At 45.4% G+C, this 16,051-nt stretch overlaps 1 pseudogene; it reads right to left on the bottom strand.

Moving 5' to 3' along the window:
* Nucleotides 1-12,587: 12,587 nt before the first annotated feature.
* On the bottom strand, nt 12,588-14,009 carry LOC142449227 (von Willebrand factor A domain-containing protein 1-like; annotated as a pseudogene).
* Nucleotides 14,010-16,051: the final 2,042 nt, after the last annotated feature.

Here is a 16,051-nt window from a genome sequence, read left to right as displayed (position 1 = left end):
TATATATCAAGAAAATAGCCCAGCCAAGTCCAACTGAAGTCTATAAGTCTGTTCCAAGTCCACAAGTCCCTTTTCAGATGCATGGAGACACAGGCAAGGATGCAGGCTGCAGGGAGATCCCAGGGCAGTGGGTGCAGAGTCGCGTGGATCCAACGTCTATGGAGACATGGTGGAACTCCAGGAGCTCTCAGGGTGGCCAGCAAGCAGGAAGGTGGAGGGGGAGAGTGCTCTTTATGAGAAGGCCACAACCTGATTGACAGTTTGGACTCCTCTCTTACACTTTCATACATATTTGAGTTGACAAAAAATCATCTAACTACCACAAATGTCATATCAGAGGTAATCCTAAATAGTGGGAAAGTTTTGATTTCGAATCCAATGACATTAAACCCAAACTCTATTACTTTCCAATTGTGTGAGATATTAAACAAATTCTGGAGTTTCTTGTTCTTCATCCATAGAGTGAAAATGATAATCCTCAATTGTTAGCCTTGACTGGGTTGTTAAGATGATGCATATAAAAATATTTGATCTGTATTGAAACATAGCCAAGTATATTGTACTAATCAACTTAGTTTGATGCGTGGGTGGGTAGATGGATGGAGGTGCACACATTGCTATGTCTAATCATGAGATCCCATTATTAGCCTTTTGGTGAAACCCAAGCTAGGTCAGGCTGACAGCTACACATTTTCTGCTAGGTCACTCCAACACTTTCTCTATCAAAGTCATCTAGATGCCATTCAGAATCCATTGAAAAGTTCACAAGGGATAGAAGTAAGAGACATTTATTAAATATTCTGGCCCAGCCCTGATGTTTTGAGACCTAGATATTGTGGGCCAGCTGGTCATATCATATATCCTGGGGGGAGGGAGTGGGGGAGCAATGTTATTTCTTTGGTTTGCAACATCTTATCTCTTGTGTCCTCAAAGCAAAAGCAAAGTGTACTGACAGCAGACAGAAATAGAAAACTGTTAGCTCCACGTTATATGGATAGTGTATCACTTGGGATGCTTTGATATGCATGTAAAAACCCCAGTTCAAATGGGCTTCAACATTAAAGAATTATACTGCTCAAATATTTGGAAGTCTAGAGTTAATGACTTTATTTAGTAACTGTTTCTCTCTTATTTTCTTGCCCCTTCCTGTCCTTTGTGATGGTTGGATCCTGAGGAGGCTGGTAGTGAAATCATTATAGCAAAGCCCATTCTCAGCTTTTCATAGAAAAGTTTTCAGAGGAAGGGAGAAGCCATTTCTAATCCAGCATGCCAAGCAAAAACACTGCAGTTAGTTAACCATAAGCCTTAACCTAAGAAACTCAATTTTTATGATGTGGCCCTGCTACATATGTATCCTTATGAAGGGATCTCTGAAGATATGGGTGCTATAGCAAAGTGTGGTGAAGAATTGAGATGTTGCCCAGCTATCAGAAAGAATAGTGTCTGGAATCTTAAAAAGCTTGTTTTAAAACAAGCAGTCATCTAAACCAGGTGTCAGCTAAGTCCACACAGAAGGAGCACACCAACCAGTGTGATCCAAGGGTTATAAATAATAATATCCGAGCTCAGAGGAGGGAATTGTATTAGTCTAAATCCTGAGCAACTTACAGAAGGCAATGATGAAAGTGAAATGGATCTGCAGAGTATCCAGGAGGATTAAACCTCGGTTGAAGCCCCTCTGACCTTTGACCAGAGAAGGGAATAGGGATAGCCTTCCCCTCAGACAGAGTGCATTGGAAAGTGGGTTAATGTAGATATCTGTCATTGAGTCAATTCTGACTCATAGTGACCCTATGGGGCAGAGGGTTTCCAAGACCATAAGTCTTTATAGAAGTAGAAAGACTCATCTTTCTCTGCCTAGTGGCTGGTTGTTTTGAACTACTGACCTTGTGGTTGGCAGCCCAATGCATTAATACATCACCAGGGCTCCTAATGCAGTTATAGTTGGGTTAAAATTTACATTGTATCCTTGTTTTCCCTTTTGACCCATTTTAAAGTTGTTCCAGATTTTATTATTTCCTGCTTTCTTTTAGATTGAGTTTGTGTGTGTGTGTGTGTGTGTTGTTTTGTTGTTGTTTCTGGTTTTGGTTGGTGTGATTTTCTTGGTATTAAATCCAAGATGGGTGAACATATAGCTACAGTAACTTGTTTAGTAGTTTATTAGGGTCATGGCTTGGAAGGTTGAGGGGACAAGGGGAGCTAATATTAATGAGTACAAGAATAGAGACTATGTTCTAAAGTTGTGGTGATGATTGCACAACTCTTAGAAACATTTAATTATATGGCACATGAATAATATGCCAGTACAACTGTTAAAAACAACCCCCAAACTGCAGCCATTCTGATTGGACCACCCAGGCCACATGACCACATCTGAATGTGTGACTGTGTCACATGAGTGGAATGTTTTACACTGGAAAAAATGTAACACAATGCTCTTTTTCACTAACTCATGCATACATTTGGGGAAATTTCACTGTGTGTCATGAAAATACACTACTTACATTAACATGCAGTTGATATGTTAGTGATATTTTAAAATTAATCAATAGTTATCTCAGTAAATGGTGAAAGATTGCATCCATCTAAGCCCAAGCTCTGTGGAGTGCTCAGAGGCCTTGAGAGCATAAAGGACTGTGGGGCCAGTAAGCTTGTGAACTGTTGGCCTAGATAACTCTTCATTGACTGAGCTTTCTGAGGACAAACCACCACGACCACAAAATAACCCCAAACAAAACAGAACTCTCCTACAGCATGTCCTTCCACGATTGCAGGTTCCGCGTGCCTGATGTGATTTCACATGAAAACACAAACATCCAGTGTGTCAATGGAAACTGCGTATGCATTTTTGGAGTCTTAGTAGTGACTGTGTGTGTGTGTACATCGCAATGCTCTAAGAAGCGTTCCCCAATTGCACCTTCCTCTCTGGCCATATATTGATTTTTTTTCCCCAACTGTAATAATTTGGTAAATCTATGCTTTATTTTGAGTCTAATCTTGATTCTGAAAACTGCCCATCAATGAGGCATTGAATGTTTAAAACAAGAACTATTTGGTCCCTTGAATGTTTTAGTTCTTTCTTCTTTTTCTGGGTAGGCATTTTGAAAAAAATTAAAAACAGGGCAGGAATGGACATAGCAGAATTGTGTCATGGAGACTCTAATGTGAGATCCACACACATAGGGACAGGTGCTAGGACGATGATACAGCCCTGAGTCTGTTCCTACCTGGTGTGATACAAGATTTCAAGTTGCTCTTCCAAGAGAGCAAGAGTGGAGTCCAGAGCTGGGAAGATAGAGGACTGTAATCAAGAGCCATTCAGGCAGATTTTGCAGCTGAGGTTTACAGCTTGGCTCAGGATAGAGTCTGAGCTCAGAGACCAGTGCATGGGTAACGTTTCTAAAGTTCCTCGACTCCCCCATGTGCTTGTTAAAATGCAGATGCTGATTACAGGAGGTCTGGGTGGGGCCCTAGATGGGGCCTTTCCAACATTCCTGGAGGGGGGAAATCCTTGCTGCTGGCCTAGGGCTATATTGGGAGGAATTAGGTATTAATAGGGTTTATCTCATGATAATATTCCTAATTTCCTTGAATGTAGACACTTCCATTTTGGTCCTTATTTCCCTTGATATTGCCTCACCTGGAACATTTTCCTCAGCAGATGTTTAATAAACATTTGAGTGAATCCATCTATCCATCCATCCATTGAGGTGTGTCTGTCACAGGTACATTGTAGTGCTTACTGAATTCTGGCGCTGAAATGATTTTTCTTACACTTCCTGACCTGGGCAAATTAAGAGACTGCTTTTCAAATAGGATTTCCCATAATGGCCAATCTGATGAAATGCTAAATATCCCCAAGAGCACATGGGTGTCCAGGTTAGGGAGGGCCTACTCATCCCTCTGGGACATGCTTTCCATTCTTGCTTTCCTGTATCCTGGACTCTTGGGGACCTGACAGATGAACTCAGGTTAAATCTCGGCACAAGCAAGTCACCGAGTATAAACTAGCAGTGCCTGCCAGCCTCCAAAGGCATAGGTCGCCCAGCTGTTCTCTCTTTCAGAGCTGACCCCAGGGGACAGTGACCCCGAGGACAGTGCAGAATGCATTCTGGGTGTAACAGAAAGCTCTGGAGATGTTTGGCTTTGCCCCAGGGTGCAGGAGAGAAAATGAGACTTATAAAAAGAAAAGAAAGGAAATAATGAAACTCTTGAAAGAAGGAGCATTTCTATAGACTAAGCAACTGCTTTTCAAAAGTGAATGAGTAAAATTTTTGGAAATCACATCAGTATGATCTAACAAACAATTGTTAAATATCTTCATTATTTAGAGTTGTGATGGATATGCAACATCATTCCAAGAACAGAAATCTGTTTTTTCACAGTCCTGAGGTCAAAAGTCCAAATGAGGGTATTGGTTATGTTACACCCTCCTTGTCTCATGACGTGAGCCTGAAGGTAGTATGGGCATTCCTTAGTGTCTTCACTTGTAGACAATACTCAAATGACATCTGTCTTCCTCCCTGTGCACATATTCCTGTGTCTGAAACTGCTCTTTTTAGAGCTCAGACGTGAGTAGTTTTAGAACCCACCCTTACCTTAATCTAATTAATAGAATGAAGAAAACCCTTTCTAAAAGAATATGATATCCACAGGCTTTGGGGTTAGTATTTCAACACCTGAATATTTTTGGGTGGGGGATCACAATTTAATTCATAAAATTAAATATTTTCTGCATGCAATCACAGAGCTAGAAATCAGAGACATAAAAATGAAATCAACTATAAAGATGTTCAAGGTCAATGTGGCGAATAATAGAAAAGTAAGGTAGTGATGCAGTGACAATATAATAGCAAGGGTAGAGACAGGAATGCACAGGGAGAGGACTAAGAGTAGGTCTCAAGGTCAGACTGGGACGTCAATAATGGGTGCATCTGGGTAAGGGTAAAGGGCAGGTGGAAGTCAACTTGTTGAAGAGGGCAAAGGATATTTCCAGCAAGGGATCAGTAGGTCTAAAATTCTGGTTGGATGGCATGGAGGAAGGTAGGCTATAGGATGAGGTTCAGATGGTTGATTTGGGAGATAACTTTCCCCAGGAGAGATAAGATTGGGGCAGTGAAAATGTGGGGCACTTTCATGAACAATTATGAAGAATTTCAAGATGGTGACAGCAGAGCTTTTAATTAAGTGTGGAACCTTTTTAAGCATGGGTCCCTGTGAAAAAGTGCAGGTTGTATAATCATGAAACCCTCCCCGAGGAGAAGCAGGATAGAGAAGGGAGAATTTGCTCAGTTGTGGCTTGTTGACTTCGAGGTGCCTACTGAAGGGCATCTGAAAGGAGAATTTCCAGTAGGTGGTTGGATATAAGGAATGAGAGTCAGCAGAGAGGTCTGGAGACACAGATGAAGGGATCGTTGTTGTTCATGGCATGAGACATAAGGTTCAGTGATAGGGTTTTCATCTTCTGTGTGGGAGACCCAAGTTCAATTCCCTATTACTTCATGCACAGCCTGTCAGTGGAGGCTTATGAGGTGTTCTGATGCTGAACAGGTTTCCGTGGAGCTTTCAGACTAAGAAGACTTGAGAGAAAGGCTTGACAATGGAAACGGGCCAATGAAAACCCCATGGATAACAAAGGTCTGATCTGCAACCTGTACAAGGTGTTTTTCGTTAAGCATGTATGGAGTTACCTTGGTTTGGGGGGCTGACTCAATGGCGGGTAACAACAGTTTTCATGCAGGTGGCGGTAGAATCTGTGCACAATGAATGGACGAAACCTTCAGGACACATCCTCCATGGTCTACATTTGTGCTTAGGGGCCATCCATGGAGATCAACCAATGAATTGTGAGTCCTGGGATTCTTTCCAAGGGAATGTGATCATTTGTTGGTGTTATCATGCAGCTCTGACCTGAACCAGACCTGGTCTCCATTTTCTTCTGCAAATAGGGCCATCAAATCCTAGTTATCAGTGGAAAAGTGCTTTCCTGTCCTTAATCTTCCTGCCCGAGGCAGGACTAGTGAATGAAAAAAGACCTTTCCCAGTTTAAAAATTCAGAGTTACAATGCATAGGGCTATCACTTAGGGAAATTGTCCTTTTAGACAGACTTAAACACACTGCTATTGAATAATAGATTATGACTCATAGCAACTCTGTAGGACAGAATAGAACTGCCACTGTGCGCCTCTCAGAATAACTCTTTACAGGAGCACAAAGCCTTGTCTTACTCCCACTGAGCAGCTGGTGATTTTGAACTGCTGACCTTGTGGTTAGTGGCCCAATTCATAGCTAATAGACCATACATTTTAAAATCATATATATATATATATATATGAATGAGAACTCTTTATATCAAGAAGTAGTTATATGTTAGGAAAACATCCCAGTCCAGATCAAGTCCATAAATCCGATACTAGTTCATAAATACCTCTTCAGAATCATGCAGCTACATGCAAGGATGCAGAATACAGGAAGATCACCAGCTGATGGGTGCAATATCTTGTGGATCCAATGGCAGTGGACAAATCTCTAGGGCTCATGCAGGTCTCCATATGGCGTCAACAGGAAGGTGAAGGCAGAGAGAGAGAGGGGAGGGGAGAGGTTCCCAGGACCCTCCTTATGAGGAGGCTACTCTCACAAGGAGGCACCATCAGTCTGTGACCTGATTGACAGGCTAGACTCCTCCCCTATATTTCAAGTTGACATGGAATTATGTAACTACCACAGGGGTTATTGTGAATATTAATTAAGATAAATTCCAGTCTAAAGAATTGTCTAAGGACATGATCTAATATTAGTAACTTAATGACTTGCATCTTGGCTATACAAGAGAGTTTGTTTGGAAGATCTCTATGCATTATGCTTAGGTTTGAAACGTGATTATTCTGTCACAGGGGAAAACAATTAGCATGTTAACAAATCAGAGTTTGGTTTATTATCTCTCAGCTCAGATGCATAATTTTTTGCTCAAGGCTGTAGACCATGAATATAAATGTTGGTCTGGAAAGGATTGACTACACCAGGATCTTCAGCTGCAAAAAGAGAAAATTCACACATGTATCATTTACTATTAGATGTCAGAGTAAAATTAAGGAGTCTTAAAATCCAGTAACTAATTATCCTTATCACTAGAAGAAGTGACAAAAACATAACTAACAAATTGGCTAGATGTTATTTATTTAGCAGGTTTATAAATCAATGGGTTAGGGGACTGGGGGTGGGGTGGCAGAGTGGCTCAGTGGTGGAATTCTTGTCTTTCTTGCTGGAGACCTAGGATTGGTCCTGGTCAGTGTACCTTATGTGTCGTCATCACCTGTCTGTCAGTGGTGGAGGCTTGCATGTGGTCATGAGGAGGAGCAAGTGTCAGCTGAGCTTCCCGCTTGAGCCAGTAGCAAGAAAGACTTGGCAATCTACTTCCAAAAATCAGCCACAGAAAGCCTAGAGATCATATGAGTTCAGTTTGCCACTGCTCACAGGAGTGGCACCAGAGTAGGTGATGTTTTTATTCCATTGTGCATGGGGTCACCTCGCATCCATGACCGACTTGATAGCAGCTCACACAATACACATATCGCTGCCCACTGTTTGAAGGCAGTGCTTGCTCTGAGCCATGTGCCTGTGTGTAGAAGCCCTCCCCAGTGGCGTTGAGTGGTAACTGGCTCTAGGTTGAGCAGCACCCTCTTCTCGTCGCTTATATTCTTGACATACTTGAGCGGTACGGTAGTTCTTTTTCCAAACCATCCTTGGTAATCCAAATGATGGGGTTCTTTTCCACCGACAAATTTTTAAAAATGTGTAAAAAATGATGAAGTATATGTAACCATAAAACGTTGGTACAATGTGTACAACATAAAATTTGTCACTTTAGCTAATCTAAAGCATACAAGCCAGAGGCATCAATTATATTTACAATGTTGTGCAACCATCACCATTTTTCGTTCATAAGGTGTTTTCATCACGTCAAAAGCTTTGTACCCTTTAAGTAACTACTTCCTAATCTTCCTCCCCCAACCCCAGGTAACAGTGGTTCTGATTCTGTGTTTGATCTCTCTTTATTTGCCTAATACAGAATAGTTTAAAGAGTGGGAATCATGTGACATTTGCCCTTTTGCATTGGGTTTGTTTCTTTTTGCATGATGTTTTCAAGTTTCTTTCTTTTTTTTATTGATGTTTTCAAGTTTCTAATGACAACTTTTTTTTTTTTTTAAAGCACAAGGGAGACACCGTTCTGGATAAAGATAGTGTAACGATGCCCAAGCACTGTCGCTTTTAATGCTTCCCCATCTACTTTCTCCTTTTTAAAAAATCATTTTATTGGGGCTCATACAAATTTTATCACAATCCATACATATATCAATTGAGGAAAGCATCCTTATACATTCGTTGACCTCATCATTCTCAAAATTCGCCTTCTGCGTGGGTTCCTGGAATCAGCTCATTTTCATTTTTTCCCTTCTCCTCCCTCCCTCATCTACTTTCTTTCATCCAAGAAAGTCTGTGGCTGAATGCATAGCCAAAGAGAATCGCATTTGACTTTTTATACATATATTTTGATTATGTTGCTCTCGCACATCACTAGACAACTGAAAGATCTTTAACCTTTTTCTTAATGTCTTTGACCTGGTACAAGGAGCACTTGTGATACAATGATTAAATGGAAAGGTTGGTGGTTCGAGCCCACCAGACTCCCCATGGAGAAAGATGTGGGAGTCAGCTTCTATAAAGAGTTACAGACTTGGAAGTTCCATGGGACAGTTTTATGCTAAGAGTAGGAATCATTTTAATGGCAGTGGGTTTAGCATGGGACAGTGATGGATTGCAGTTTGAAATTTCAAATGAATTCTCAAGAAATTACAAAGAATCAAAAAAAAAAAAAAGGCTGAAGAAAGAATCCTCTACTGGTGACTTAGTTTGGAGTTTTGAGGCTTACTCTGAAAGAAGACAGGGTAGCCATCCCAGAACATGGTATTTAGAAGAGCCCTAGACAAATATGAGGACAAAGTTACATCCCTGGTGGAGTCTCTTTGCTTCCAAAGTGTGGGCTTAGGCATAATGAAATATCCAGGTCCTTTCATAAAATCTGGATCCTAGTCAAGAAAGACGTCACCTTGTGCTCCCAACCCTCTCGGGGGATGTATTTCACTGGAGGGACATTATGACACAAGGTGAGGGGTGGTGGTGGGGAACAACTTCTTTTGACTACAGATTTGAAAACTCCTTGTCGTCACCAGGTGTGGATGGCACCTTCCTGGTTCAGTGCTGAAGAAGAAGGAGGAGGAGGAGGGAGAGGAGAAGGGGAAAGAGGAGGAGGGGGAGGAGTAGGTTGTGCAGTAATTCAAGGGCAGCAGCGAAGTCTGAGTTTGCAGCGCCAGCAGTAGTGTGGTAATTTGAGAATAGCAAATTAGAAGAACAAAGCAGATTTTAATCATATACCACAGAGAGGAAGGTGGTTTAAGTTTGTCTCCAAATTGTACTTCCATTAGAGCAAGGTGTTTTTTTTTTTAATCCAATATATATTGTTAAGGATTCCTTTCTCTATTGCCCCAACCCTTTTGGAGTAAGCTTACTGGTAAATACCTTTTCTCTCTGCATTAATATATCTGTATCAAATATAAAACACTTCCTGGATGTTCCTGGAAATGAGGAGAAAAGGAGGGGAGAAAGAGAGACAGACACACACAGAAAGAGAGAGAGAGAGAGAGAGAGAGAGAGAGAGAGAGAGAGAGAGAGAGAGAGAGAGAGAGAGAGAGAAATTTTTAAATTCAAGATCTTACTCTTCGGAAGATTTTAGTTGAAGGAAGCATTGCAGCTTTAAGAGTCTATTCCTACTTTCCATCCATCCATCTATCCATCCATTTATTAACCATTCACCCACCTACCCACCTTCTCACTCATTCATTTACCCATCCACTTGCTCAGCCATTTAACCTCTCCTCACCCACCTATTTGTCCATCCACTTACCCAACCAACAATTCCTAAGCAGTTCTGTTGAGGACCCCCCTGGGTATGAGGCATACCAAGACAGAAATCAACATGATCTCTGCCAGTCTAATAGTGGAGACAGACACATAAACAGACCCAAGGCAGGACTACTAGAATTGTGGAAAAAGGCCGGGGTGTTATTGGAGTGCACAGGGGAGCCAGTAGCAGAGTCTATGTGTGGCTTGGGGAAAGGCATAACCTTCCTTTAATCCACTCCTGAACATGATGTTCTTTGAAATGGTCTCTTGATATTTTCCCAGTCACCTTTAAAGTGTGAATAACAGTATCTTTAAGAATGTTGCTATTTTTCTTTCAAATTCCCAGCAAAAACTGTACCTTTCTATAAAATATAGTTACAAGATATCACCCACCCCCTCCTCTGCTTCCTACCAGATGTCCACCCTGAAAATCTCTCCTATATTGACATTTCAGAGAGGTCAATGGAGGCACTCAATTCAGCCTGGAAGGGCAGAGAAGGGTTTTTGGAGGCGTCGATGTCTACGATGAATGTTGAAAAGTGAGTAGACATGGTTCAAGAAATTGAGGAAGTCTGTTGAGGAATAGTGTTGCTAGAGAAAGAAAGGCTTAAAAGATAGGGTGTTATTGGGCAACTGAAAGGAAATACATAATCATTTTATGTGTCCACGGACAGGGTCATACTATACTCTAGCACTTGGCAATTATCTGCCAGCTCAACATGAAATGGGCTTCTGGAGCCCAGAAAACAATCCTAGCCACTATTTAGGAAAGAATTAAGGTAGCCCCTGAGGGGTGTGTGTGTGTGTGTGTGTGGTAAAAATGGTTACCAATCTTGGTTATTCAGTGAAAGATTGGAGGGTCCATGTACCCAAGGCTACATTGAGAGTTGTGAGTTCTTAGTTAAGGTTCTCAACTTGCATGTGTTCTTGGGGATGGTCATGATCCCTTCAGTGAGCTAACAATGGAGACATCAGGAAATGAGGGGAACTTTCCGTGGCAACATGCCCCTGATTAGCCTGTTTGTGTAGATCTGAGCACAAGCAGGGATGACATTTAATGAAGGTTGTTGGGGGAGTCAGGAAATAAGCATGAGAGAGAGGTGCGAGGAATGGAGACGAGCCCTTTATTCAGTGGAGGTCGCAGCTGGCCACCAGAATATTTGCAACGCTGAGCATGTTCTGGAGCTGTGCTGCTCGCTCTGGTTGCCGCTGCGCTCCCGTGGCTACTGAGCATTGACTATGTGATGACACGCAGTCCCGCAGCTTCCAAGGTTGGACTTCACAGACAACTTGGTTTTGCATTTGATATTATGTTAATTCACCCACTCTTTGAAACATGTGAACTAAATCATTAAAATTTTTTTTATTGTGAGCCAGTTGTCGATTTACAGAGTAGGCATCAGTCTTACATTCAACAATTCACATACATTTTACAATATCCATCTCAATGTACCATCACCTCAATGTACCATCACCTATCTACTTTCTTCCAACGTTTTTGTCTCCTTTCCTTCTTATTTCCTGACCCATCTTAACCTTGTACTTGGTGAAATGCTGCCCCTTTGATGTCAGATGGTTGATTATTCTTTTTTTTTTTTTGTCTCTCCGGTTAGGAACTTTATTTCCATTAGCAAGCGTTAGCAAGCAGCAGCAAGTTCACTGAGGGGAGCTCCTTTGCCAGCAGGGGGTGCCGGTGTGTAGCCGAGCCCTGCTCTCTCCCCAAGGGGTCCGGAGCCCACCGAAAGGGGGGACAGGACTAGAGTGAGGGTCACAGAAGGTTTGATGGGAAGCACTGGCGGCGGGGTGGGGGCAGCCTCTCTGTGTCCAGCACCAGCCAGCTTCTGATGAGCCTCTCCACTCCGCACAGCCTCATCAGCTATCCTGCCTGTGGGTGCTCCTGCGAGGACTCAGAGACGTCAGGGTGCAGTGTGTGTGACTTACTGGAGTCTAAAGCCTGGGACGCCTAGGGGAGCCGGGGCGGGGGCTCTGGGTACTGCAGAGGACAGACCTGGCCGGGCTTCCTGCCCCCTAGGGCCTGTCTGCGGGCCCCGGGAGGGATCATGTGGCAGTGGACTCAACTGCTGGAGGGTCGGAGGATGCTTCAGAAATCCGCTGGGGTGTTGACCCACTCCAGGCAGCCTTGTTTTCTGGACCAGATGGGCCCATCTGGGGGCAGGGCCTGGGAAAAGGCAAGAGTGGGAGCCCCCTCTTCCAAAACAAACACCGCTTTACCATGAGCTAGCTGGGCCCAGCTGGGGTCCTGGGAAGGAAGGCAGGGCCACCTGTTCCCAGCAGTCACAGCCCCCGGGGCCCACCAACCTAGTTGCTGGCACCACCATCCGCCTCCCTCTCCTGTCGCGAACCCCTTGGGGACTGGCCTGAGCCACTTTGCCTCCCAATGCCCTGCCCTGCCCTCCTATCAACATCCGGGACCTCCGTGCCAAGGAGCCTCAGGACCACAAACTCTTGAACCAATGGCAGCCCTAGCCACCAGAGGGGCAGGTTCTTCACACTAGGCTAGGGGGATGTCTGGCTGCCACCCTCCACCCTTGGCCCAGCGCCAGCCTGGGTGTTCTCAGCCTGACCAGCCACTCTCTTCAAAATCCTGCCCAAAGGACACCCCACGTCTCAGGCTCACAGCCAAAAGGGGTCTGTGGGAGCCCAAGGACCCAGCCAATTGGTTGCACTTGGCTACCACAGCCCCAGTGGAGGATCTGGCCAGGGAAGTCAGGTGAGACCAGCGTCCCCGAGGGTGGGCACGGACCCTCTGGCCGCAAGGCTGGGGTGGGGGTCACATGGAGTCCCTGGCCGGGCGGGTCATGGGCCCCTGGCCCTGGGTGGGACTCTGCTGCGCTCCCCCGGGGGCGTGCAGGCTTTGGCTGACAGAGAGCGGTCTCGGCCCGAGCGGAAGGCCGCGGTCACAGTCACTAGGTAGGTGGTGCCGGGCATCAGCCCCTGCAGCGTGGTACTGTTGTGGCCCCGCAGGCACCTCCACGCTCTGTGCCCCACCACCCTGCAGCGGCCCGTAAAGCACGTGGTAGCCGAGGATGGAGTCTGGATCCAGCGTGGGGGCCCAGCTCACGCGCACGCTGTGCAGTCTGGCGTGGGAAATGACGATGCGCTCCGGGCTGGCTTCCCCAGGCAGCGTGCGCACCCGAAGGTGCAGTGGCCCCACAGGGCGTTCATTGGACTCAGGTACCAGCGCCACGTCATAATCCAAGTCTGGCTGGAGGCCCGCCCAGACCCAGCTTGTGGTATTCCCCGGCAGCTGCTGGCGATGCACCTCCCCTGGCTTGCCGACAGGCACTAGTTCCAGCAAGTAGTGGCCAGAGTTGGCGGTCAGCAGGGGCGGCCAGGTCAGGCTGAAGCTGCTGGACGTGACCTCGGAGGCCCGGAGCTGCTGCTGTGGCTGCATTGCCTCGAGAATGGAGTCCCGCAGCGTCTGGGCAATAATGGGCATGTTATCTACATCCACCACGTGCAGGTGCTTCTCGGGAGGGGCTGAGGCGGCAGCCGACAGCTCCAGGCGGTTGCCTCGGCCAGTGCTGATGATGAACACGGTGACACCCAGGTCCTTGAGCTCCTGCATGGGGGGTCCCATGGGGTCGCTGGAGCCGCCATCTGTCACCCACACCAGCACTTTGGGGACCCCTGGTTGGGCACCGGCCTCCGTATCAAACAGTTGCTTCTTGGCGTAGGCCAGTGCCCGGCCAGTGTTGGTGTCGCCCATGCGTTGGGCTGCAGCCCGGATGGCATCCTGGACCACCGCACTGGAGCTGTGCTGGCCAAAGGGGAACTTAGCTTATGGCTGGCTGCCCACGTGCACCAGGCTGGCATGCAGGGCTCCAGGGCCCAGGGGCAGAGGGGCTGCCAGCTGCCCCAGGAACTCCCGAACTCGAGAGAACTCATAGTGAGACACGCTGGCTGAGCTGTCCAGCAGGAAGAGCAGGTCCCCCTGGGGGGTTGATGCGGGGAGGCCTCCCCATCCCCGTCCAGGCCCAGCAATCCCGCGGAGATGCCCAGCCCGAACCCACATGGGGCTCCTCATCTCGCGGCTCGGGCCATCCACGCGCCCGGGGCACCTGGGCCCGCTCGGTGGGTGGGGCAGCCCGGCCCAGAGGCCCCCGCCCCCGCCCCCAGCAGCAGGAGGAGCCTGGTTGATTATTCTAATGTATGCATGCCTCACTGGTGTTATTGCTTCCATTACAGACCTGCCTATTGTTTGGCTGAGAATTGCATCATGGGGGTGAGTTCAGTTCCAAACCTGAAGGATGATTCAGGGACATAGTCGCAGGGGTTCCACCAATCTCTATCTGACCAATAACCCATCTCTTCTAGGAATTTGAGTTTATTCTATTTTCTAATGCTATACCAGACTTCTAGTGGGGCTCCTTTCGGGGCAGTTTATAGTGATAACTGGGCACCATCTAGTTCTTCTGGTCTCAGAGTTGTGGAGATTGATGTTTGGTGGCTCACTGGTCCATTGGATTGTTTCCATGTTTCTTCAATTTTTGTCATTCTTTCCCCTAGGTGGAGAGGAGAGACCAATAACTGTCCCTTAGATGGTTGCTCAGCAGCTTTAAAACCCCAGTTGCTACTCACCAAGGAAGTCATGGAACACTGTCTTTATAAACTATGTAATTGTGACAAGTTGTTCACTCCAATCACCTATATTTGTGACACAGGCAGATTTTACATCATTAGAAAGGCTAAATAAGAACCATTTGGACTTAGCTACAAATTCGATTGAAAGACACTCTGAGGAACAGATGTTGCTTGTAATCTTGGGACTGCCTGTAGTGGGATTGAGGAGTTGCATTTTCAATGCTGTTTAATTTAGTGGATGGCACAGCATGAGCTTCCAAACTGGTTAATGCTGGAAAGAGAGGAGAATTGAGTCTGTGCCAGAAAGTAGTACTTGAAAACTTCACTACTTTATTAAGTATAACCAGTTGAATCAAATCTGATTCATGTGTGTCAGCATCAACCTGTGCTCCAATCGATTCTTCAGCAGTAGATTACCAGGCCTTGCTTTTCTGAGACCTTTTTGTGTGGACTGAAACCTCCAACCTGCATTTAGCAGTTGAGCCCACTTACTTGATGCAGGAGGGCGTTTTGTTTTATTCTTGTTCCACGTACTTCTATGCAATTTGAAGTGTGGCATGCACACGCTACATTTAAGAACAACAAGAAAGGCTCAAGGAATCGATGCACCTTTAGTCTGAAAAAAGACTTAGGAATTTGGAAAAGTTTGAGAGTTTTAGTCCAAGACCTGCGTTTTCCTCAGGGGCACCTGATGCATGCATGACAGGGAGGTTGGGACCAAAACCGTTGAACACTGCCATTTTCATTTTGCGTTAAGATGTTATTTGTTTGCATGTACTTGGTTAGTGTGACTATGTTTTCTCTTTGGTAGTATTTAGAAATAAGGGACATGCAATGATTTAGGGAAAGGAACTTCATTCCTAATGCTCATAATTTTGGATAAAGACACGGGGCCTTTCAAATTGGCCAGTTTTCCTCAGTCATTTATTTGGGAAATATCAAGCTTTCTCTTTAATAATGCTTCTAAAACCACACACTAAACATTCAAATAGAACAAAAAGATACCCTAATGAAAAATAAATCACCCTTCCTAACCAACTCCAGGTATTCTCCTCAAAGATCACTTACTTTCTGCAGATTTTCTTGGGGGCGGGAGGGGGAGGAGATGGTGGTGCTGCAAGTGGATAGCACATTCTTCCAGGACTTTCTTCTGCCTTCTAGAAATGCTAGAGCAGACTTCTGTTTCTCTAAGCTCCTTTATTCTCTTTGATAGGTTTGTACTTGTGCGTGGTGTGTGGTGAGTTTTTGAGTACCCCTCCTTTGTGATATGGTAAGAATGAATGATGCACTCTCTGTGCCCTCCCCCCCTCTCAGCCTGCCTCTGGGTCTTGCAGTCTTAAGATGCTATTCAAGAGGACCGTTCCTCCCAAGGGTCCCATTTGAAAATCCCACCGCCCTCGGTGATGTGCGAATAGGCAGCGATGCTAAAAGCATCTATTAGGGGAGGTTCTTGTGAGAAAGAGTTCTCACTTAGGTCCTCAACAA

This window comes from Tenrec ecaudatus, chromosome 5 (assembly GCF_050624435.1).
Source record: "Tenrec ecaudatus isolate mTenEca1 chromosome 5, mTenEca1.hap1, whole genome shotgun sequence".
In the NCBI taxonomy this organism is placed as follows: domain Eukaryota; kingdom Metazoa; phylum Chordata; class Mammalia; order Afrosoricida; family Tenrecidae; genus Tenrec; species Tenrec ecaudatus.
The sequence above is the reverse complement of the archived record's forward strand: the minus strand, read 5'-3'. Positions and strand labels throughout refer to the sequence as shown.